The sequence below is a fragment of the Mobula hypostoma genome, chromosome 4, assembly GCF_963921235.1.
Source record: "Mobula hypostoma chromosome 4, sMobHyp1.1, whole genome shotgun sequence".
Lineage (NCBI taxonomy): Eukaryota > Metazoa > Chordata > Chondrichthyes > Myliobatiformes > Myliobatidae > Mobula > Mobula hypostoma.
Genome location: NC_086100.1, coordinates 154,473,654 through 154,498,748, shown reverse-complemented (window position 1 = coordinate 154,498,748; position 25,095 = coordinate 154,473,654). Strand labels below are relative to the sequence as shown.

Below are 25,095 nucleotides of genomic sequence, written 5' to 3'. Positions count from 1 at the left end.
ATAAACATGTAATCCAAAAATCATCAGGGGGCTTCAAACATTTTAGGAAGATCAAAGCAACTGTATTGAGTATCATGCGACAGTATACTTACAGCTGAACTGCCGTCACTTGACCAAATTATGAGCAATTAGTAGTTAAAATAACCAAAGCTTAAGACCTTCAATAAATTACTTCAAGAGGATGGCTCAGGCAAACATTAACACAAACTATTGAAGTTTAGCTCTGATTCAGCTTAGAACTAAGTTTGATGCCAACACTGAACTGATCACTGACACATTGTCAGTAGGATTTTTTTTACTATTAGAACTACTACTATTATTCTTTTCTTTGATGTATTTCTTTTGCACACTGGTTGGTTGCCAGTCTTTGTGTGTACTTTTCCAATCATTCAACTGTATTTCATTGTTCTACTGTGAATACTTGCAAGAAAATGAATCTCTGGGTAGTATTTGCTGACATATAGTACTTTGATAATAAATTTATTTTGAATTTAGTGGCTGCTTGCTGTGGAAACTGTGAGGAATTAAGAGGACGTTGCCAGGATTGGAAAACTGTAACTATGAGTAAAGACAGGACAGACTGGAGTTGTTTTCATTGGAACGGAGGAGGCTAAACTGAGAAAACACAAGAGGCTGCAACTCATGCTTAATTGAAGTGTGTAAAACCTCCTCTGTTCCTAAGGGAGGGCTTACTTCCCTGAACAGAAGGACAAAATAATCGGAAGGGAGACAAAGAAAACCTTCTTTTCGCCTAGAGAGCAGCAAGGATCGTGAACTCACCTAACTCACAGTTAGTGGAGGTAGAAACCCTAATCAGCTTCAAAAGACTTAAAAGTATATAAATATGAACTGCAATGCACTGGATTAAGTGCAAGAATTTGCTGTTTGCCTTTTTCAATAGGCATAAACATGATGGGCCAAATCACCTCCTCTGCAGCTTATTTTTAACAATTCTGTGATTCCATTATCTCTCATGTGCCCTTCTGCTTTGACAGCAGCCCAATAAATGCTGGCCATTTACTTGGGGTTTTCAACTTTGGGGAAGGGAAAAACACAGAATCAGGGTTACTGTCACCGATACACATCAAGAAATGTGTTGTTTTGTGGCAGCATTACAGTGCATGTCATAAATGTTACTGTAAATCACAAAATAAATATACAATCTAAGAGAGTTAATTTGGGCATATTTGTTTAACTTGCACTTGGAATGGTTAGTCTCATAGTGGTTAGCGTAACATTTTACTGTGCCAGCAAGCTGGGTTCAATTCTGCCACTCTCTGTAGGGAGTTTGTATGTTCTCCACGTGACCACAGGGGTTCCCTTCAGGTGCTCTGGTTTCCTCCCACAGTTCAAAGATGTACCAATTGGTCATTGTAAATTGTCCTATGATTAGGCTAGGATTAAATCAGGGGATTGCTGGTCGGTGCAGCTCGAAAGGCCAGAAGGACCTGTTCTATCCTGTACGTAATGTAAATAAAAAATAAATAAAGTTAGGGTTAGTAAATTATGGGATTATGTTTTTTCCAGAAACATGGTGACATTTGAGGGCTCCCTCAGCACATTATAGACACTTAGCCTCAAAATTCGGGGAGTAGATTTAGGACGGAGATGAGGAGAAACCGCTTTTCCCAGAGAGTGGTGAATCTGTGGAATTCTCTGCCCAATGAAGCACTGGAGGCCACCACAGTAAATATATTTAAGACAAGATTGGATAGACTTTTGCATAGTAGGGGAATTAAGAGTTATGGGGGAAAGGTAGGTTGGTAGAGATGAGTCCATGGCCGAATCAGCTATGAGCTTATTGACTGGCGAAGCAGGCTCGACAGGCCAGGTGGCCAACTCCTGCTCCTATTTCTTATGTTCTTATGACACATTTCACTGTATGTTTTGATGTTTCAAGAAGCTAATCTTTAGTTGGAGTTGAGTAGGTCCCTGTGAACTGAAAAAAAAGTCTTCCAAGAACAAGATCCAGTGAGTGGGACTACAGGCAAGACTCTTCAAGAAAGCTACAGACAGGTTGGACTGAATGGGCTCCATCTGTGCTACATAATTCTAAACTACTTATTTTACCTTCCAAACAATTCTTTTACTACGCACAGCATCTGTTAAATTGCACATTCCTGTAGTTCTGTGCTGGGACATGGAGCCAACAAGCAGTTATTCAGCTGTGATTCTTCTTTCCCTCCAGTAATTGTTCATTATTGTCTCAAGACCATCTGGCTGTTGATTCCTTCCATTCCCCAAATGACAAATGTGACAATCCAATACACAACCGCAAGAGTGTTCAAGCCCACAGCGGAGGTGGGCAAGAAAGCCAGAGACACAATCAGCTAAGTTGGAGAAGGGAGGAGGAAGCAAGAGTGTTAAGCTTGTTAATTAATTTTAATAATTTGCTGTTTTAAAAATTAATGTTGTGAAAGGAATAAATGAGACTCTAGAGAGAAACAAAAACGGACTACCATCTGTAAGGTAATGCATAATTCAACTCAGGAGTAGAAGTAACAATGATATTTGCAATTATATAACATCTTCAGGACATCAAAGCAGCTCAATGATACAAAATGCTCGCTGTTTCTTGGGCAACATTATCAGTACTGTCTCGCTGACAGCAAGTGGGTGAAGGACGAGTTAATCTGTTTCTTTTGGAATTGGAGGTTCAGCAAGTTACATTGGCTCCCTGCTTTCTTCTGAGTTGTCTATCTAATGCATTTTCAACTTCTGATCTGCTTTGTTAGCGGCACCCACCTTCCAAGACTGACATCTTAGATCATAAGACCAGAAGGCATAGGAACAGAATTAGGCCATCTGGCCCATCAAGTCTGCTCTGCCATTCAATCATGGCTGATCTTTTTCTCCCCTCCTCAGCCCCACTCCCCAGCCTTCACCCTGTAAACTTTGATGCTGTGTCCAGTCAAAAACCTATCAAGCTCTGCCTTAAATACACCCAACACCCTGGCCTCCACATCTGCCTGTGGTAAAATTCCACAAATTCACCACCCTCTGGCTAAAGAAATTTCTCTGCATCTCTGTTTTAAATGGATGCCCCTCAGTCCTGAGGCTGTTCCCTCTTGTCCTAGACTCCTCCAGTGTGGGAAACATCATTTACACATCCCCTCTTTCAACATTTGAAAGGTTTCAATGAGATCCCCACTCATCCTTCTAAATTCCAGTGAGTACAGACCCAGAGCGATCAAACATTACTCGTATGATAACCCTTTAATTCCTGAAATCATCCTTGTGAACCTCCTCTGAACCCTCTCCAATGCCAGTACATCTTTTCTTCGATGAGGAGCCCAAAACTGTTCACAATATTCAAGGTGAGGCCTCACCAGTGCCCTATAAAGCCTCAGCATCACATACCTGCTCTTGTATTCTAGACCTCATGAAATGAATACTAATATTGCATTTGCCTTCCTCACCGCTGACTCTACCTGCAAGTTAACCTTTAGGTTGTTCTGCACAAGGATTCCAAAGTCCCTTTGCATCTCAGATTTTTGGGTTTTCTCCCATTTGGAAAATAGTCTGCACATTTATTTCTACTACCAAAGGGCATGACCATGCATTTTCTAAAACTGTATTTCATTTGCCACTTTTTTGCCCATTCTCCTCATCTGTCTAAGTCCTTCTGCAGTCTACCTGTTTTCTCAAAATTATCTGTCCCTCTACCAATCCTCGTATCATCTGCAAACTTACCATCATCTACGTTTGTAAATCATTGATATACAGCATAAAAAGAAGTGGTCCCAACACCGACCCCTGCGGAACATAACTAGTTACTGGCAGCCAACCAGAAAAAGGATACTTTTATTCCCACTCACTGCCCCCTATCAATCAGCAAAGGCTCTAACCATGCCAGTAACTTCTCTGTAATACCATGGGTTTTTAACTTGGTAAGCAGCCTCCTGTGTGGCACCTTGTCAAAGGCCTTCTGAAAGTCCAAGTACTGTATACAACATCCACTGCCTCCCCTTTATCTATCCTACTTGTAAACTCCTCAAAGAATTCCAACAGGTTTGTCAGGCAAGATAGTTTCCTTAAATGACTACGCTGACTTTGTCCTATCTTGTCCTGTGTCACCAAGTACTCCATAACCTCTTCCTTAGCAATTAACTCTAACATTTACCCAACCACTGATGTCAGGCTAACTGGTCTATAATTTCCATTCTGCTGCCTTTCTCCTTTATTAAAGAGCGGAGTAACGTTTGCAATTTTCCAGTCCTCTGGCACCATGCCAGAGTCCAATGATTTTTGAAAGATCATTTCTAATGCCGCCACAATCTCTAACGTTCTTCTTCTTCTTCATGTGCCTTATGCATTACATGCTTGGGTGATCATGGCTTTCCACATCGAACGATCCCATGCAGCGTCAATGATATCTCGCACACTTAGATCTGTTAGTTATTTCACAGTGTCCATATATTTTCTTCTTTGCCTTCCTCTTCCGTGTTTCCCGGGCATACGGCCTTGTAATGTAAGGCATTCTATTTCTCCCTTTCTGATGACATGGCCCAGGAATTTAAGTTTCCTCTCATTTAATGTTCTCATTAAAGATGTTTTTGTATGGGCACGTTAGAGTACTGTCTCATTAGTTACCCTATCTCTAATGATATTTTCAGCATTCTTCTAAGAAACCATATTTCTGTTGCTTCTAAGTTTCTTTGGAGTTCTGGTGTTACAGTCCATGTTTCGGAAGCACACAGCAAGATTAACCAGATGTAACATTTTAGTAGCCTAAGCCTTGTTGTCATAGAAATGTGTCATTTCATTTTTTGCAAGTTGGTTTTGGCAATGGCAATTCTTCTTTTTATTTCTACTTTACTTCTAGCATCTAGTGATATAAAGCTACCGAGGTAATTAAAGCTGATCTTTTGTTCAATCTCTTAACTACTGATGTACAATTGGCAGTTGGGAGTATCCTGCTGTTTTGATATTACCATACATTTGTGTTTTTTTTAACAGTTGATGGTTAGACCAAAATCTGCACTTGTTTGTACTACTTTGTCTAGGAGGATTTGTAGGTCTTCCGCAGCGCTTGCCATTAGGGTGGTATCATCCGCATATCTTATATTGTTGATGATAACACCTCCAATTTTTATCCCATCTAGGTCTATTTCTCTGAAAATCATTTCACTATAGATATTAAACAATTCCAGTGAGGCAACGCATCCCTGTCTAACTCCTCTTTGAATTTTAGTCCAACTGCTTATATTACCATCTAACGTTGCCTCTTTCAGAACCCTAGGGTGTAGTTCATTTGGTCCACGTGACTTATGTACTTTTTAAGTCTTTCAGCTTTTTGAGCACCATCTCCCTTGTAATAGTAACTGCACCCACTTCTCTTCCTTCACACATTACAACATCTGGCACCCTGCTACTGTCTTTCATAGTGAAGACTGATGCAAAATACTCATTTAGTTCAGCTGCCATCTCCTTGGCCCCCGTTATTATTCCCCTGCTTCAATTTCTAGCAGTCCTATATCCACTCTCATCTCTTTTACTTTTTACATACTTGAAGCAGCTTTTACTATAGGAAGGATGTGGAAGCATTGGAAAGGGTACAGAGGAGATTTACCAGGATGCTGCCTGGTTTAGAGAGTATGCATTATGATCAGAGATTAAGGGAGCTAGGGCTTTACTCTTTGGAGAGAAAGAGGATGAGAGGAGACATGATAGAGGTGTACAAGATAATAAGAGGAATAGATAGAGTGGATAGCCAGCGCCTCTTCCCCAGGACACCACTGCTCAATACAAGAGGACATGGCTTTAAGGTAAGAGGTGGGAAGTTCAAGGGGGATATTAGAGGAAGGTTTTTTACTCAGAGTAGTTGGTGCGTGTAATGCACTGCCTGAGTCAGTGGCGGAGGTAGTGAAGTTTAAGAGACTACTAGACAGGTATATGGACAAATTTAAGGTGGGGGGTTATATGGGAGGCAGGGTTTGAGGGTCAGCACAACATTGTGGGCCGAAGGGCCTGTACTGTGCTATACTATTCTATGTTCTATGTTTACTATCCACTTTGATATTGCTTGCTAGCGTGCTTTCATATTTCATCTTTTCCCTCCTAGTAATTCTTTTGGTTGCTCTCTGTAGGTTTTTAAAAGCTTCCCAATCCTCTGTCTTCATGCTATTTTTTGCTTTGTCGTATGCCCTCTCTTTTGCTTTTACATTAGCTTTGACTTCCCTTGTTATACTATTTTGCCATTTGAGTAGTTCTTCATTTTTGGAATACATCTATCCTGCATCTTCCTCATTTTTCCTGAAAACTCATGTCATTGCTGCTCTGCTGCCACCCCTGCCAGCATTTCCTTCCAATTTACTTTGGCCACCCCTTCTGCCTACTTTCCTATCCCTCTGATACAATGTGTAACCTTGGACATTCAGCTCCCAACTACAACCATCTTTCAGCCATGATTCAGTGAAAGCAACAACATCATACCTGGCAATCTGTAATAGTGCAACAAGCTCATCCATCTTATTTCTTATATTCCATGCATTGAGATATAAACACTTTGAGTACTGTATTTGCTACCCTTTTTGATTCTGCATCCCTAATGCACGATACTCACCCTGCTGGCAGCAATTTTGTCCTATCATCTGTCTGCCCTTCCTAACAGGCTGACTGCATGCTATCTTTCCTTTTTTACAATCTGGCCTATCCTGAGTTCCTTCACTCTGGTTCCCACCCCCTGCCAAATTAGTTTAAACCCTCCCCAATAACTCTAACAAACCTGCCCATGAGCATATTGGTCCCCTCAGGTTCAGGTGCAACCCATCACTTTTGAACAGGTCATAACTCCCCCAGAAGAGATCCCAATGATCCAAGAACCTGAAATTTTAAATACCAAAAGAAGCAACAGCTCCTGTTGCTTATGACAGGATCATAAGCAACAGGAACTGGAGTAGGCATTCAATCCGTCTGCACTGTCCTACTATTCAATAAGGCCATGGTTAATCTGATTTTAGCCGCAGTTCCAATTTCCATTGACTGTGGCATTGTGGTCAGCATAGACATTGTGAGCCAAAGGGCCTGTTCTTGTGCGGCACGGTTCTGTGTTTCCCCTAACAACAGCCATAACCCTCAATCCCACTCTGATCCAGAAACCTAACAAAACAGGGTAAGTTGCTTCCTATCACTATATATGATATGCTGAGTGAAAAGCTTGAAGCTCATGATTAAAAATCAATCACCAAGTAGCCCAATTGCAAATTCAGCAATCTCTTTACCTAAAGAGCTTAATCTAATTGACCTTCCATAGTGATGCCCATGGAATCACAGGTAAGGATAGTGTTTACCCAAAACAGAGGATGCAAGGTGGGAACTGAATGAACAAGCGTAGACCAAAGCAATTTGCACCATTTTAAAGTATGATGGAAAGTCTTTAGCCTTTTTACTCATCTGTGTACTGTTTGTTCCGGAGAAACAAGTTTTGCATGTTTCAGCCTGAGGGTATGTGTTGACAGTTCAGACTTTCTACGGTTCTCAAACAAAAACAGAATTATGTTGAAAGAACTCAACCAGTCAAGGAGCACCTGTGGAAAGAGAAACTTGTAAATGCTACAGGTTATAATTGGGCATGTAGCATTTATTTCTTCAGAATGTTCTAAGTGTCCCTAAAACAAACTGTTGACGCATTTATTTTTCCATAGTTGCTGCTTGATTAGCTGATATGTTCTCACATTTTTTGGCTTGTTTCAGATTCTAATATCTGCAGGGTATTTTTTTGTTTCCCGCCACCTGCCAAGGTTCCAGGTGAGATTCTCAGAATGAAAGGAAGGAAAATCTAGTAGTTGCAAATTGTCCAGCCCCAATTATCAGTCCTCTACCACAAACAGCATTTCATATTTTGCATTATGTGTGATAACTTGTCAATGCACTTTATTACAAGTCACAAATGTTTTAAGTATGTTTTTAGAAATAGTAAATTGGAAAAGGACAACAAACAATAACTATGCCAGGAATATCGATGTCCACAAAGTAATGAACAAGTAAAAGGTAAGCATGTGAGTGACTGGAATTAGTTGCTTCCAGTTACTTAGCAGTGACCGCCTTGTCAAACCAAGGCATATAATACCTCTGATTACTGCTCACTGCCTGGGTTATCTGATTTCAGATGGCCATTATCTAAGTGCTTCTGGTGAAAAAAAGGAGGAAAGGAAGAAGAGTAAAAAGTGAACTAGTACTTTGATACACTGACTAACATTAACATTAATGTAGTTCATCGCCTATTACTTTTGAACAATTTCTCACAGTAAGGTCCCATTAATAATAAAAAATATGAATGTTTTACTACTCAACAAGAGAAACATATTTTCCAGATGAGTGGAGAATATCCTGTTCATCAGTGCCATTTATGACCAACTGAAAACAGGGACTTGGGACCCTAGGACTAATTTACATCTCATTTGAAAGATGGCACCTCTGCTGATCAATCGTAATCCTTGGCTGAACTTGGAGGGGGAGGGGTGACAGTAATGTTTTTGAGTTCAATTCCAGAGTGTCACCTTGAACCCACCAATTTCCACATCAAGATTAACAATGGTCCCTGATGACCCAAGATCAACGTCAGGATGTGGCTCCACCGAGATGCCTCTGACCCTGCCAAAGTTCATTGTTCTGCTGGCAGTCCTCACTGCCTAGGGTATTTATCCCATTTGGGTAAAGCTTCAGACACCAGGGGGTTTCAATGGCATGTGCCAAGACTCCAATCCTTCAGCAAAGAAGGCATTGTTAGTAAATACAGAGTATGCTGGAAACATTCAGCAGGTCAGGCAGCACCTGTGGAAAGATGAGGTCTACAACCCTTTGTCAGGACTGGGAAAGAACGCAATAAACATCAGTTATTAATAGAGGGAAGGTGGGAGAGAAATTTGAAGAATGGAGAATATCAGTGATAGAATGTGACAAACCAGTCAAGAGCACCATCACTGTATGACATAATGAGGCAACCTCTATGCTTCAGGACTGTTTCGAGCAGAACAACTGGCAAATGTTCAAGGAAGCCACCACAAACAAAGAAGACACAGACCTGAAGGAATTTGCCTCATCTATCATCAGCTACCTCAGGAAGTGTGTAACAATGTTAATACCTCAAGAACAACCTCCAGAATGGTCATTTCATAGCCCAACCAGTCACACTGGCTAAATGCTGAGGTGCACTCTCCACTACAAGGCCGGGATTCTGCCTTAAAGTCTAGTGACACGGGAGCTATCAGAACAGCCAGGAGAAACCACATCTTGGGCATCAAGACAGCAAACACTATCTATGCCCAAACAAATTCAACAAACCCTGTCCAACAAAGATTCCTGGTACATGTGGCAGGGCATCAAGGCATTACTGAAAAACAGTGTCAACTGTACCAGTGATGCCTCCCTCCCTAATGTTCTAAACAACTTTAATACACACAATGCTGGCCCTGACAGCTACAGCTTCTGCCAGGTGAGCAATCACTGCCTGTAGCAGCAACAGACACGAGAAGGTCGCTGCAGACAGACAACTCCTTCAGGGCGGCCCGGCCTGACAACATCCCAGGCCAAGTATTCAGGAGTGTGCACACCAGCTCTCTGATGTCTTTACAGACATCTTCAACACTCCATTCATCCAAGCTGCTGTGCCCACATGCTTCAAATCAACCACCATCGTTCCTGTACCAAAGAACTCTGCATATTAACTTTACAAAAAAATTTACAACTCTTCCCTTGGAGGGTCAGACACCCTGAGCCAATAGGCTGGTCCTGGACTTATTTCCTGGCATAATTTACATATTACTATTTAATTATTTATGGTTTTATTACTATTTAATTATTGATGGTGCAACTGTAACGAAAACCAATTTCCCCCGGGATCAATAAAGTATGACTATGACTATGACATTCAGACTGAAACAACTACTGGCTGTTGACTCTGATGCCAATCATCATGAAGTGCTTTGAACAGCTGGTAATGGCACATATCAAAAACTCTATTCCTGCCACAACGGACACACCGATAAACTTACTGACAGAACCGCTCTATGATAGATGTGTCATGCACCTGATCCTGACACGCCTAGAAAACTAGGACAATTATGTCAGAATGCTGTTTTTGGGTTTCAGTTCCACATCCAACACACTGCCCCACAGACATTAGTCAACAAGGTCTACTCCTTGGTCTAAATGCACCACCATTCAACTGGGTGTTGGACTTCCTAAGCAACAGAGCTCAGGTAGTCAGGATGCAGAACCGCTTGTCCCTCCACATCATCCTCCACGCAGGTCCCCCTCGGGATTTGTACTGAGCCCAATGCTGTACACTCTGCTCACACACGACTGCATGGCCAAACACACAATTAACCACATTGTCAAGTTATCCAACAACGACGATGCGACCTACAGGGAGAGGAGGTGGAAGAGCTCGAGGCCTGGTGCCACACAAATAACCTCTTCCTCAATGTCAACTGGACAAAGGAGATGGTTATCGACTTCAGAGGAACTCACACCACCCACATCCCTCGTTACATCTGTGGCACAGCAGTGGAAACTGTGAGCAGCTTCAGACTCGTGGAAGTGAACATCGTGCACAATCTCTCATGGTCCCAGCACACATTCCACACAAACATGAATGCTCACCAACATCTCTGCTTTCTGAAGAGAGCTGACTATGCACATTTATATTCAAGTCATTCTACAGATAAGTGGTAGAGAGCATCCTAACAAGCTGTATTGTGGCATGGTACAGAAACCACACCGTGGCAGACAGGAAGTCTCTACAGTGGGCAGTCAAATCTGCCCAACACACCACCTGCCATCAAAGGCATATATACAGAAAGGTTCTGGAAGTAGGCTGGTAACATCATGACGGATCTCACCTACTCTGCTCATGGACTGTCTGTCCCATTTCCATCAGGGAGAGGACTACAAAGCATCCATGCCAACAGCACCAGACTCAAAAAGAGTTACTTACCCAAGCAGCAAGGCTGATCAACACCTCCATCCACTAACTCAATCCTCCACACCATCCCCCCCACCACACTTTATAGTTTCCTGTTAATTACCTTATATACAGACACTAATACACCTAGAGTCACTTTATGGACATACAATCTATGCTCACAAGCTATCTTATGTGCTTATACTCTTAGTGTGTGTGTGCGCGTGTGTGCGTGTGGGGTTTGGTGCTGCATTAGATCTAGAGTAACAATTATTTCATTATCCTTTGCATGATATGTAAAGGAGATGTATATGAATTTGCATCTTAAAGGACTTAGTAATGGTACTTACTGGCACATTAAGTTTCTTTATGCATTACAGTTAAGTTGTGGAATCTCCTCAGCAGGCCAATTATTTCATTCTCCTTTACACTACCTGCCAGCCTAGTCATCATATGGGAGCCCAAGCATGGGAGGATGAACTCTGGGCGCCCTCCCAAGACTATGGTCAACATGCTCCTAGAAGACAGCGGCGCGGCTAATGTAGATGAACTGGACACACTGATGAGGGAGAGGGAGAAGTGGAGAGTCCATCATCGTGCCTGACACCAGCCCCCTAGGCCTGAGTCGACGTAGTAGTACACTTGTATACTAGAAATTACATTAAACAATCTTGAATTTGCATCTAAAAGGACTAAGTAATGGTACTGGCACATTAAGTTTCTTTATGCATTACAGTTAAGTTGTGGAATCTCCTCAGCAAGCCAATACTATTAGGACATTTTAGCCCAACGAATTATTCAGAATCCCACCTGTTCTGTCAAATTAAGCTCAATATCTCCTTTACATAGTATTTGTGGAATAAATACATATATATTTTAATGCAAGTTTCCCAGTTTTATTTGGATTAAGGTTTTTTGGAGGCTGGGGAAATTCCTCCTGGTAAAACACCATTGTGTGTGTCCAACATACCTCCCCCAACTACTCACTGTCTTCTTCCCAGATGGCCTATTGCTTGCACTCAAGTTCCCTGGAGTCTGAGCTAACTGTTGAAGCCAAAGTGGGACAGGTAGTGGAGAAATTAGGGATGGTAGATGCTGGAATCTGGAGCAACACACAACATACTGGAGGAACTCAGCAGGTCAGGTAGCACCTTTGGACAGAAATAGACAGTCAACATTTTCAATCAAACAATTCATTCAGTCCAAATGAAGGGTCTCAACCTGAAACACTAACTATCTATTTTCCCCTCCATACCTGTTCCACTGAGTTTGTCCAATAATTTGTGTGTGGGGGACTTACAGACTTGGTTACAGGTGGGACTGGAGGTGAGCTGGGTGAGTAGCTTGGGATACAGTGATCTCGAGTTCAATTTCAAGTTTAATTGTCATTCAACCATACGTGAATACAGCCAAACGAAACAGTGTTCCTCTGGGGCCAAGGTGGAAAACACAGTACCAACAGTCACACGAAGCACAACGCGCATATAGCATGTGCAAGATAGAAATAGACTGCTGCCGGCAAAAGTAAACCTGCAGCTGTCAACAGATGAATTTAACCCAGCTTAACTTCCAACGAGCGAACACTGGAGTGCAGTACTGATGCCAGCATGGACGCTGTGCTACACCGCCTACGAGCACTGACACCGATGCCCCTCTCCTCGGTGGCTGCAAACAGGCGACAGCATCACGGCACGTGGAAACAGCGTCGCTGGCATTTCTCCAATGCTTTGCAAGAAGCCCAAGTCTCAAGAAGAACTCAAGAAGTTTGAAAGCTCAATCTACAATAAAAACCCAAAGGCTACATCAAAGCATTGAAGGTAATTGTGAACTTTGTTGATTCCTGCCTTTGTTAAGAGGAGGCTCCCAACAAATGGAAAGTAGTTTGAAGATAGTAGCATACTCTTTAATGTTCAGCAGAAAAGTATGGCTTCATAATCACTATGCAGGACATTCCTAAACTACTTTGTGAAGCTATGTGACATACATGAGCTCCAACCTTGCCATTCACAACATCCTTCGCTCACTCTCCACTCCACATTGACAAATATAGTATTGTGCAAAAATGTCTTAGGCTATATACATGTGCCTAAGACATTTGCACAGTACTGTAACTACAAACACAAACCATCATTAAATGGAACACTTTGGCTAGAGTAGAAATAACACTGCTTGGCTTACAGTACATAACATCTACATACCTCACTAATGGACATGTTGTAACAGAACATCTTACATTATTGCCGAAACAAGGGTTTTGTAATCTCACTGATAACCTAAAACACTTGGGTTCTCCTGGAAGTAATAGTTTTCAATTCCAATTGTTTTGACAAAACCTTCTGTGCTGGATACAGCTTATGACAATATAGCACCCCATGCTAAATGCACTAGCATATTTGGTCAGTAAGTCATTTATTCCAACAGTCACTATATCTGTCATACAGAACTGTACAAATATATACCCAATGTTCTGATGACAGAGGACTCGGGAAGTAAAATGTACATGGTTATCTGTTGTTTAGTCAATAAAACAAGTGTGTATGTGTACACAGCAGAAGGGAGAGATTAGAATGGAGGCTGAATCAGTATAATTGTGCTAGAGATTATTTTTGGTACAAGGTGACACCAATTTCTAAAACAGATGCATATTTGTTACTATCGCAAATATAAGATTTAGAGTTCATATCTGAAACTTCAGGTTCTAGTTCCCAGTTACTTTTCAGCTTTCTGAATTTTATTTTAAATTTCCAACATTGAATACAAATTTCCAACTGATATTAAAGGTAATATTTTTAAGCAGTTAAATAACAATGACAGCCTGCTATTAGATTACCTTGTTCATATCAGCTTTGACTCCATGGCTTCAACTGACTTGGAGCACCTTATCAAGGCTAATATTTTAATAGGGTGCTGAGGGAGCACCATACAACTAATATCTGTCTGTACACTGTAGTGGGTATAAAATATTCCAATGGATAATTCAAGGAGGTAAAAGGAATTCTCCCCTGAGTTACAGTCTACTTGTCCCTCCATCAACAACACTAATGTTGATCACCTGGTCGTTATCATGAACAGATTGTGCCATATGGTTTACCTTCAATACAACAGTGACAATATTTCAAAATTACTTCATTGCCTATGAGACACTTGAGGACATTATGAGCTTGTGACCAATAACTATATATCCAATCTGGCTGACTACCACTCTTAATTATGATCAAAGTGATGGAACCATTGTTGACAGTGTTAACAAGTGGCACTTACTCACCACTGAACTGCTCAATGGTGTCCAGTCTGGGTTTCGTCAGGACCAGCTTACTCTAGACCTCATTACAATTCTATTCCAAACATGAGCCAAACAGCTGAGTTACAGAAGGGAAGGGAGAGGGATTGCCTTTGACTTAAGGGCAGTGGGGCATCAGGGAGCCTGGAAAACCTCTCATCTCATTGGCATCATAGGGAAAACGTTCCGGTGATTTGAACCATACTGTACACAAAAGGAAATCTGTTGTGATTGTTGAAAAGCAATAATTCCAGTTCTAGTACATCACTGCAAAAGTTTGTCAGGGCAGTGTCCTCAGCCCAGCTATTTTGCAGTACTTCAAGTATAACCTATCTTCCACCAAAAGGTCAGAAGAGGGGACATCTGCTGATAGCTGTGTGATGTTCATTTGCAACTCCTCAGTCCAGGCCTGCAGGCAGCAGGGCCCTGCGGCATGGTTGAATGTGCTGACTCACATTCTTGTTTCAACAATGATCATTTCCAATAACACTGCTACCCTTGACATTGACTGGTGTTACCATGCAAGTCCCCCACTATTAACATTACAGCATCTATTGCCCGAGAATTTAACTGGTCAGAAGCTGGGATCCTACAGTAAGTGAGTCATGTCTTGACACTCCAAAATCTTTCTACCATTTATAAGAATGTGAAGGAGAACTCTCTATTTGTCTGCAAGAATGCAGACCAAGAACTTTCAATATCTTATGAGTCCAACCAGCAAAAATAACAACAAAAATATTCATTTTCTCCACCTCTGTATACAGTGAGAGAAGTCTGTATCATCTATAAGATATATAGCAAGGACATGGGCAGCAAGCACATGGGGCACCACCACCTACAGATTCCCTGTATGTCTTCCATCGTCTTGACTTGGAAATATCACGCCAGAGCTTCGTCATTGCTGTGTCTAAATCTTGGGCCCTCCTGACTCACAGAGGTGTGAATGTACCTTCAGAGGAACTACAGCAGTTTAAGAAGGCAGCTGACCACCATCTTCTCAAGGACATTTAGGGATGGACATGGCCTAGCTGGCAACATCCCAGTCCTGAAAGTAAACAAAACGAAAGCTTCCTTTTTTTGATGCATTTCCACAGAGAGCATATGCTTTAGAGTCAACCAGTACTGGTATAGAAGAAAGTCACTGTAGCATACTACATGCATGAAAAAGGGTCTAGTGTTTTCCTGGCGTATGTGACGAATAAACTCTTCTGGGGCTTCCAGCCAGGTACAGGTATTGATTTTAAGTGGCTTTTCAATGACAAACTCTGCCCTCTTCATCAGGAATGATACCAGCATGTCTAGTCCAGTGGTATATATACCCCCATCATCTATCCCTCCTGACTGGTTAGTCCTCAACCAATCAGGTTTCTGCTGTCCCACTTTGTTTACAATTGAATTCCAGTTCTAACTCAGAGTGAGACCTTTGTCTTTGTTAAAATTCTTTTTCTCTAGATTTATTTCAATACCTTCCTTCACCAGATGGCCCCAATAACCATTGGCACGGCACTGTAGTTTTGTGCCATCAAAGTCAATTCTATGGCCATTGTAAATACAATCTTCTGCTAACACCATTTTCTCCAGGTAACCCAAATGGATACATCTCCTGTACTCCTTGATGCGGGTTTCCACTGAGCGCCCCGTCTGGCTGATATAATCTGCTCCACATTCACAGTGAATCCTGTAAACACAGCTGTACTGAGTCCCAGGTCATCTTTGACCCGCATAAGCTGTGATTTGAACTTCCTCACGAATTTGTGGATGGTATCACACCAGTATTTCTTCAGGATCCTGGTGATCCTTCCAGAAACTGTGGAAACATAGGGAAGATAGACAATAGTGATGGGTTCCTCCTCGTTGTTAGGTTTCTTGGTTTTTCCATTGGCCCTTTTAAGGGCCCAATTGATTTCCTTCACCTTGTAGCCATTCTGTAGGAACATCGTATGTAATCATCGTATTTCCTCATGGAGATTCTCCAGATCTGAAATAGTCTTCATACGGTTAATCACAGCACAAAACTACTGTGCCATGCCAATGACTTTTGGGACCATCTGGTGAAGGAAGCCACTGAGATAAAACTAGAGAAAAATAATTTTAACAAAGGTGAAGGTCTGTAAAAGTAAGAACTGGAATTCAATTGTAAACCATCTCCCAGATGTAATAGTGGCCAGAGGACCTAGGGTAACGAAGGAACTGAAGGAAATTTGCATTAGGCAGAAAATGGTGTTGGGTAAACTGATGGGATTGAAGGCTGATAAATCCCTATGGCCTGATGGTCTGCATCCCAGGGTATGTAAGGAGGTGGCTCTAGAAATGGTGGAGGCATTGGTAATCATTTTCCAATGTTCTATAGATTCAGGATCAGTTCCTGCAGATTGGAGGGTAGCTAGTGTTATCCCACTTTTTAAGAAAGGAGGGAGAGAGAAAACAGGCAATTATAGACCAGTTAGTCTGACGTCAGTGGTGCGGAAGATGCTGGAATCAATTATAAAAGATGAAATAGCGGCATATTTAGGTAGCAGTAGCAGGATAGGTCTGAGTCAGCATGGATTTACGAAGGGGAGATCATGCTTGACTAATCTTCTGGAATTTTTTGAGAATGTAACTATGAAAATGGGCATGGGAAAGCCAGTAGATGTAGTGCCCCTGGACTTTCAGAAAGCCTTTGATAAGGTCCCACATAGGAAGTTAGTGGGCAAAATTAGAGCACATGGTATTGGGGGTAGGGTACTGACATGGATAGAAAATTGGTTGGCAGACAGGAAACAAAGAGTAGGGATTAACGGGTCCTTTTCAGAATGGCAGGCAGTGACTAGTGGGGTACCGCAAGGCTCGGTGCTGGGATCACAGCTATTTACAATATACATTAATGATTTAGATGAAGGGATTAAAAGTAACATTAGCAATTTTGCAGATGACACAAAGCCGGGTGACAGTGTGAAATGTAAGGAGGATGTTATGAGAATGCAGGGTAACTTGGACAGGTTGGGTGAGTGGGCAGATGCATGGCAGATGTAGTTTAATGTGGATAAATGTGAGGTTATCCACTTTGGTGGCAAGAACAGGAAGGCAGATTACTATCTGAATGGTGTCAAGTTAGGAAAAGGGGAAGTACAATGAGATCTGGGTGTCCTTGTTCATCAGTCACTGAAAGTAATTATACAGGTACAGCAGGCCCCAACTTGGATTTGAACTCGGGAGCCTTCGTTCCAAAGTCCGGCGCTGATACCATTGCGCCACCAGCCGGCCACATCAAAGGTGGTGACAAATCAGCATATAGGAGGGAGATTGAAACTCTGGCTGAGTGGTGCCATAACAACAATCTCTTACTTATTGTCAGCAAGACCAAAGAAGTGATTATTGACTTCAGGAGGAGAAAACCAGAGGTCCATGAGCCAGTCCTCATCGAAAGATCAGAGGTGGAGAGGGTTAGCAACTTGATAACACTGAGGAATTTAATTTCTGAGGATCTGTCCTGGGCCCAGAATGTAGGTGCCTTTATCCAGTGGTGTAGGGGGCTCTGGTTAGAGGTAGCACTTTTGATGTCTGGCAGCTGTACTCTACCTTGCAGGGTGGACGGACATCACTGGTCCTCATCCATCTCACATCTGCCTCCAAGTGGCACACCCCAGTACACCACTTCAACTGGTGGGCTAAACAGAGTGAGGCGGTGATATTAATTGATCTATCTGGGCAAAGGACCTCGCCGACGAAGTTACCAGCCAGCGTAGATGAGTTCCCCAAAGAACTAAACAGCTAAGTGTTCAAGACCACCACGAGCCACCGAGTTGGAGGATATCGTCTGTGGTCTGGCCTGGAAAGGGACGGGCGCCACCGGGCCTCACTAACCCAAGACATGCGAAAGCCATAGGTGGGTTGCAGGGTCTGAACCAATGACTTCTACAATGGAAAACATCTTTTGTTTCAGGTTACATTTATAGCTTTCAATGCTTAGAACTAAATGCAAAGAATACATCTGTAGTTACACTACCACGGGCCTATCAGCACATGCCAACTCCTTGAAAGAGCCTTCCCATTAGTATTCTTTCCCTTCGCCTCCCATTTCTTCACTTCTTTCCCAATAGACCTTAAGGTTTTTCCATTAATGTGGACATTAGTTAAAACATTTATGTAACTATTTAGGGTTTGTCACTAATGCAGATCAATGTATGATTTATATTACATTTTGCTATTTATAAAATGAATCATCTGGGAATAGATTGCTGACTTCAGGGCTATAGTTGCCATGGAGTTAGGTTATAGGTTAGAAAAACCAGTACTTTATAAAGAACTGTTGTTTTTAAAGGGGAAATGTCATCACTGTAAAGAGGGTTTATTCATGAGCGAAACAAAGAGATTGTGTGCAATGAAGGTCACACTGGGTAGAGAACAGGCCATAATATCACCAAGTAGCATCAATAAATTAAATTACTGTATGTGGTATTCTCTTTGTTGTACCGTGAATTTATCCATACCAGGAAGCACCAAGAGGAGCAGAGATGGTCAGCAACAGGCAAGTTACAACTGGCCTCAACTTGATTTTATCAGCCCAGGTCCCTTCTCCTATTCAGTATCCACTGATATTTCTGATCATTTCCAGCTTCCAGGATCTGTGGGCAAGTAAACTGTGAATATGTATGAACTAGAAAGGACCATTATGGATAATCAGAATCTCTGTAATGCATCTAAAAATGCCTCCAGACAAGAGCAAGAAAGAGTTAGTTATCTCAATAATAAATAGACTTTACCATGGCAATAATTCAGAACAGCCAAGCATTAACCTTTGTTTATTAATTTTAACAAATATGCTGACAGTAATTTTCCCTGACCACCTTTTATATTTTCCAGCAATGGCTGTAATTATTCTTGAATTTTTTAAAAAATCCTAATAAGTTATCCAATTCTGGGAGGTTAGGGTACTTGAAAACAGATGTGCCAAATTGGATATATAAGCACACGCACATCATGACCAACATGGTGTTTAACCGGCCAATACTTTTTCCGTGTTCCATTGGTAAATTATCTATTATTAACAAAACATGTAACTTACAAACCAGCATTCACAAAATATTGATTATTGAACAAACACAGCAGGGGAATTGGTATTGAAATCGCACTGCCAGGTATCATTTCTGGGAAGATTGAACTATTCAAGCTGATACCACTCTAACCCACAATCACACATACAGTCCACTTATTTTCTGATCTTCATTCGACTGGTGTATAATAGTCCACCATATCTGTCATGTGAAAATCATTTAGTATATTAGTACAAGGCTTGTAGCACTGCATGTATATCTAAGCCACTACACAGCAATTCATTTGAGGACAATAGATCACTGATTATTTTACAAGTGTTTCCAAAATCCAGAGACTGCAAAACTTTATGGAAAACACTCAACTCTGAATCTGTAATAGAGAATGAACTGTTTACATCTCTGGCTCAATATCCAAAAAATGTTCTTTGGCTTCACTGATTCAATTAGAAACATTTTAAGGATTTTAGACATGACCTAATCAACCCATTTGAATTGACATGTTCCAAATGTTATTCCTAAACAGAAGTTTAGGAAGTTTTGTTTCCTAAACAGAACTAAATCAGGCATGGATTTCATTTAATTAGAAGGATTAAAGGCAGTTAATAAATGACGGGAGTCTAGAACTTACTGCAGAAAAGGTGAGGAGCAGAAAACCTCACCACCTTTAAAAGGTGCCCAAAGAGTATAGGAAGAGCTGTAATCTGTAGGGCACAGATCAGGACCCCTGACATGGTCTCAGCCTCAAGTTCAGGTTTAGTTTCCACTGTCACAATGGGTGGAATGATCTCCTTTGCAAAGAAATTCTGTGAATCATTGAAACTGTTTCATACGGTGATGTTCCAGCCAGGAAAACGGCTTACCTACACACTGTCTTGATGTTTTAATCTAAGTAATTCTAGATGAGGTGCTGGGGTTTGAACCATCGGGTAATTAATAAGCATTTTTCACATCATCTCAGACTTGCATATTTAACAAACTCTGCACAGCCCTTCATTGGATAGTTGTGCTGAACGGTTATTTGATTAACAAGAGGAGATCATTCAACCCCTCCAGCCTGACCTGTTAGGGAATGGCCAGCAATTTAACTCTATTTATCACCTTGGTTGCTAGTACTTCCCTTAACCGGAAAATAAACTTAACTGTTCACATATTCAATAGTCCACTTAACCAAGTACTTTGTTTTGGTGGGACTGTATGAGTTAGAAGGGGTTAGGGATTGCTGGGGGCGGGGGAAGGCACATTCTACTCTAGTAGTGGATTGAAGTTACTATCTACTCTCTTTCAACTATTTACAATATTTGAACAACTTTAATTAGACCATCCCTTAATCTTCAGTGATCAAGAAAATAAAGTCATGCAGTCCTTCTTTAGAATCTTAAACCTTTCCTGAGATGTTTCTTTCCTGCAACCCCTCCAAAGCCCCGTACCTTGGCTGAGATATGGTTGATGGAACTCAATACAGCACACGATGGCAAATGAAACAGCCTTACGATTCACACCTTAGCAATTCCAGGCCAGTGCTTTATTAATTTTTTAAATTATGTTTGTGCCCATCCATTATGTTTTCCTGCAATAAGAGCACCCAAAAGTGCTCACAGCGTGCATATAATTAACAATCAGGATTTTTAAATTGCCTTAATTCCGCATGAAATTGTACAGCATTATCTTCCCCTGCTTGCGAGCACATAAAGCCCACATCCTATCTCAGACTAACAACCCACGATGTATAAAGACTGTGGGTGGTTTACAGTCTAGTGTACTGCAGATATGTATAAACCGTGTGGGTGCCTTTGAGATGCATAGTTCACAACAGATTCACTATCCAATTTTCTAATTCCACCCCCACCCCCGAAACATTGTCTCTTATTAGTGGACGGCACACCCGCGCACTTCGTCCACGTTCTCATTCTTGCTTTCTAATAGTTTGCAAACAGACTGCACGGGACAATACTGAAACCATACAAACAAAACTTTCTAGCGAGTGAAGAAAAAGGAGCTTGGACTTATTTCTTTCACTCTGATCCAGTGGCACTGCGTTTCAACCCCTCTTACTGAGCCCATGGCAGACACTGCCTCTAGGATCCCCACACTCCATAGCCACATTCTCATGTCACCAATAAAGTTCAGATTCCAGGGAAACAGCGACTCGGCTTTTTTTCCCCTTTCAACTATGAAATTCCACACTTTCGCTTATTCCTAGTGTCAGTACTGTTTCGTTTTCAATTCCTCTAAAGTCTGCAACAAACCCGAATTAGCGTCAGTACCAAAGAGCAGCTAATGCCAACATTGTGAGGCTCCACTGTAAAAAAAATGCTGATTGAACAAACAAGGATTTATCGGACACAAAGATAACCGGGTGACAGATGGAGTGAGGGGCGCTTCGAATCGGGAGACACTCAAAATTAGAATTCAGCTGTGTCTTGGTGCCTTTCCCTTCGGTTTCACTAAAATGCTCGAAGCAGTGACATTCGCCGGCAGGAGAGCAGACAAAGAGCGGAGGAAGGTTTCTTTTGCCACATTTGCAGTTACAGCGAACAGTCCGATCAGATTACCGAAGTGAAGGGTTTAATGTAACAATACCGTACGGTGCGAGCGAATAGCGAGCGCCTCTTACCCTGTCATTGCCGCCGTCCCTCTGACTCCTAAACTGAGAGGCGAGTGCTGGGTTCCCTCTCTTTCCCTCTGTGAAGCCTGGCGCTCCTTTCCTCTGTGCTGTGAGCCTCTCTGCCCAGGCGCACAGGCGCTCTCTCTCTACTCCCCTGTGCAATGTCTTTTTCTCCCTCCCCTCTACAGTTCGCGTGCGATTCCCCTCTCTCTTTCTCTGCCCCTCTCTTCCTGTGCACTCCCTCCTTCTTCTAGGCACTCGGGGTGTATGCCTCTGCACAATCTTCCTTCGATTATACACCCAGCCAGCCTCTGTTGCTTTTCTTTGCAGTGTCCCTCGATAGGTCCCTGTTTTCCCGACAGACCCCGGCCTCTGTACGATGAGTCTGCATCTCCCTCTCCTTCTTCCCAACTTCTCTTCTCTACCAACTCAGTTACGTCTTCCTCGGCAGCGATCCGTCCTGTACACTCTGCGTCTGCACCTTCCTATTTACGCCCAGAATGCGTTCAGCTTTCTGCACATATGAGGTGTGTACGTCCCTCTCTCTCCCTCTGTCTGTCTCTCGCTCGCTTTACACCGAGTGAGTGCTTCTGTGTATCACTCATAAAGCGCTCTCTTTTTCCGTCTCTCTCCTCCTGGCATTACTAGCTGGTGGGGAGGAGGTGTATGCGTGTCTACGTTTGGTTCAGTGCCTCCCGTGGGAGGTCTGTACAAGAGCCCACTTTTTTCACACGTGGCTGAACTATTTCCACTCACCTACAACTCCCCCACCACCACCACCACAGGAAAGGCCCAGTCCGCCCCCTTGGGAGGGAACCTAAACCATCGCCCAGTTTTTTTTCACCACGCCCCACCCCTTCACCTTTCCCCGCAGGTCGGTCCTCTCCTCCACGCCGCGAAGCTTGTCTTTCACCCGCCTCTTCTACCTGCGTTGTGAGAAGCGGTACACTGCATCCTGCCAAAGGCATGGCTTCCAGTAGAGACAGCCGGGCAAGGGGCGGCAGGAGGGGGTCGGGACAGAGCCTGAGACTGTGGACTCGGAAGTTCAAAAACATTTAGGTAACAACCAGTACCAGTGAGACAAACAGTGAAATTGAGTAATCATGTGAAAATAAGTATTAGTTAGAATAGGAAATACCAAAATAATAGGAGAGAAAATAATAAAGGGTTAGAATACTGTGAGATAAAGTGAAATTATCGAGATTCACTGTTAATTCTCTCAGATTCAGTAACACTGACAACAGCACTGAGTGATACTGTAAGATATGATAACATTGAGAATAACACCATGCAATAAAACAAGAGACATTTAGTTCCACTTCGAACTAAAATAACAGTCAAATTACCACAAAATAAAACAACAGCGATTAGGTAAGAGTATAATTGATATTGCGAGATAGGTTATATTAAGCCAGCAAGTTTCCAGTAACATGTAAGATTCATCCCAGGTGATAAAGGGTTTAAATAGCCTAATATGATTTATTCCTCAAGAAGGTTGGATATACTTCTGTGAAAATCAGATTAAACAGAAACTTCAAGAATGCCATGAAATTCAGCAACAGCTTGTCTGACACCAAGAACTAGCTACGCATAGATAAATAATACCTGATGAAGGAACAGATTCAGTATTACAGAACAATTCATAATGCTTGAAAGACAATTAGATTCAAGATTGTGCTTCTAAAAGAGGTGTTCTGTATCAGATATCCTGAAGGCCAGCAATGCTAGATTCAGATCTTTTAACACACAAAAGGCTGAAGGAATTTAGCAGGTCAGGCAGCATCTTTGGAAAAGCATAAAGAGTCAACTCTTCAGGCCAAACCCCTTCATCAGGACTAAAACTGACTCTTTATTCCTTTCTATTGACGCTGCCTGAGCTGCTGAGTTCATCCAGAATTCCGTGTGTGTTACTCTGGATTTCCAGCATCAGCAGAATCTCTTGTGTTTCCCTTCAAATTAGATTAATTTTCAGAATTGAATTGAATGTGCTATCAGGCTTTTTATCTTTTTTTACACAGAGGACTACATAGGTTTTTCACGGATGGAGTATATTTTAAATATTTTAATTCTGTACCTTTGTAGCTGTATTGGGTCTCTTCCTCTTAAGGTGAATGTCATTACACAATCTACATTTTCAACAAAAGCTGAATTAGTCACCTATATGAGTAACATAAAGTTAGCAGATTGCATGTGTGCTTATATTAAATCTTTTGCTCTAAGTGAACGGACTTGTTCACAACGTATCCATGTGACAAATGTGCAACCACATTTAATGAGTTGGTACGTGTGGCAAGACAGGGTATTTGAAAGGGGAGAAGATGCAGAGAGTAAGGGCACATCAGCCTTGCCAAAAATGATTAACAGTAAAGAATGGTTCACTGAAACACAGAACGTTTCTGGACAACTGCAACTTTTATTTATGAAGTACCTTTAAATACATGAAGCAACCCAAGTTACATCACCTACAAGGGAGAGAGAACAAAGGGTATAGATCTGTGGGACAACAGTTCAGTTGAAAAAATCTTGAGACTTTGAAAAGCATGGTGAGAAATAGTACGATAACTAATTTTGGAGTTGTTTTGAAGATTAAGAGTTGGGTCCATGCAAGCTCTACAAACAGGTGTGGAAAGAAGAAAAGCTTATGTTGACATAGTATCTCTTGCAATCTCAGAAAATCCCAATAATATTCATGGATTAGCACTTTTGTTATGTTCTGATATGGAGGAACAAGGGAACCGATTTACACATGAGGTCTCACAAACAGAAACGAGACAATCAACCAGACAGAGGGACAGGAAGAATATTACTCAAATGTCTGTCAAATAGTGCTGAGTGAGATCTTTAAGACAGCTGAATCAGCTTAGCATCGACGAGCAGGAATTTGATCAAACCTACAAAATTCTAACAGGACTGAATAAATTAGATGCAGCTGTGTACATACATCTATTGATGCTTCTGGACACATCTTCAGTGATGTTCCTGGAATCATCGGGTGTTTCGGGTCTTTCAACATCATACAACCTCCTCCAGGTGACCCAGCCGGGGCTGATCAGACCCCAGCTTGTGTCCAGATGGCCAGCTACTTATGACTCCATGGCTCCTCTCTTTTTGAGGAAGCCCAAGACAAGGGTTTTCTTGTCTTAGGAAAATGAGTAAACAATCTTGGAATGAAATGAAGAGAAGATTTTTTTCTCCCAGAGAGAGGTGAACCTGTGGAATTTTCTTCCATAGAAAGTAATTGAAGCCAAATCATTACATATATTCAAAA

At 41.9% G+C, this 25,095-nt stretch overlaps 1 protein-coding gene across 3 annotated transcripts in view; it reads right to left on the bottom strand.

Moving 5' to 3' along the window:
- Positions 1-22,707, bottom strand: part of psd3l (pleckstrin and Sec7 domain containing 3, like) — a 423,076-nt gene extending 400,369 nt beyond the window's left edge. Inside the window, exon 1 of one of the 3 annotated variants that reach the window (XM_063046770.1) lies at positions 22,690-22,707. The gene's annotated coding sequence lies outside the window, so the exon portion shown is untranslated. Of the gene's footprint in view, positions 1-21,836; positions 22,445-22,689 lie in introns of those variants that run through there. The other 2 variants (XM_063046769.1, XM_063046771.1) reach the window with 2 other exon arrangements.
- Positions 22,708-25,095: the final 2,388 nt, after the last annotated feature.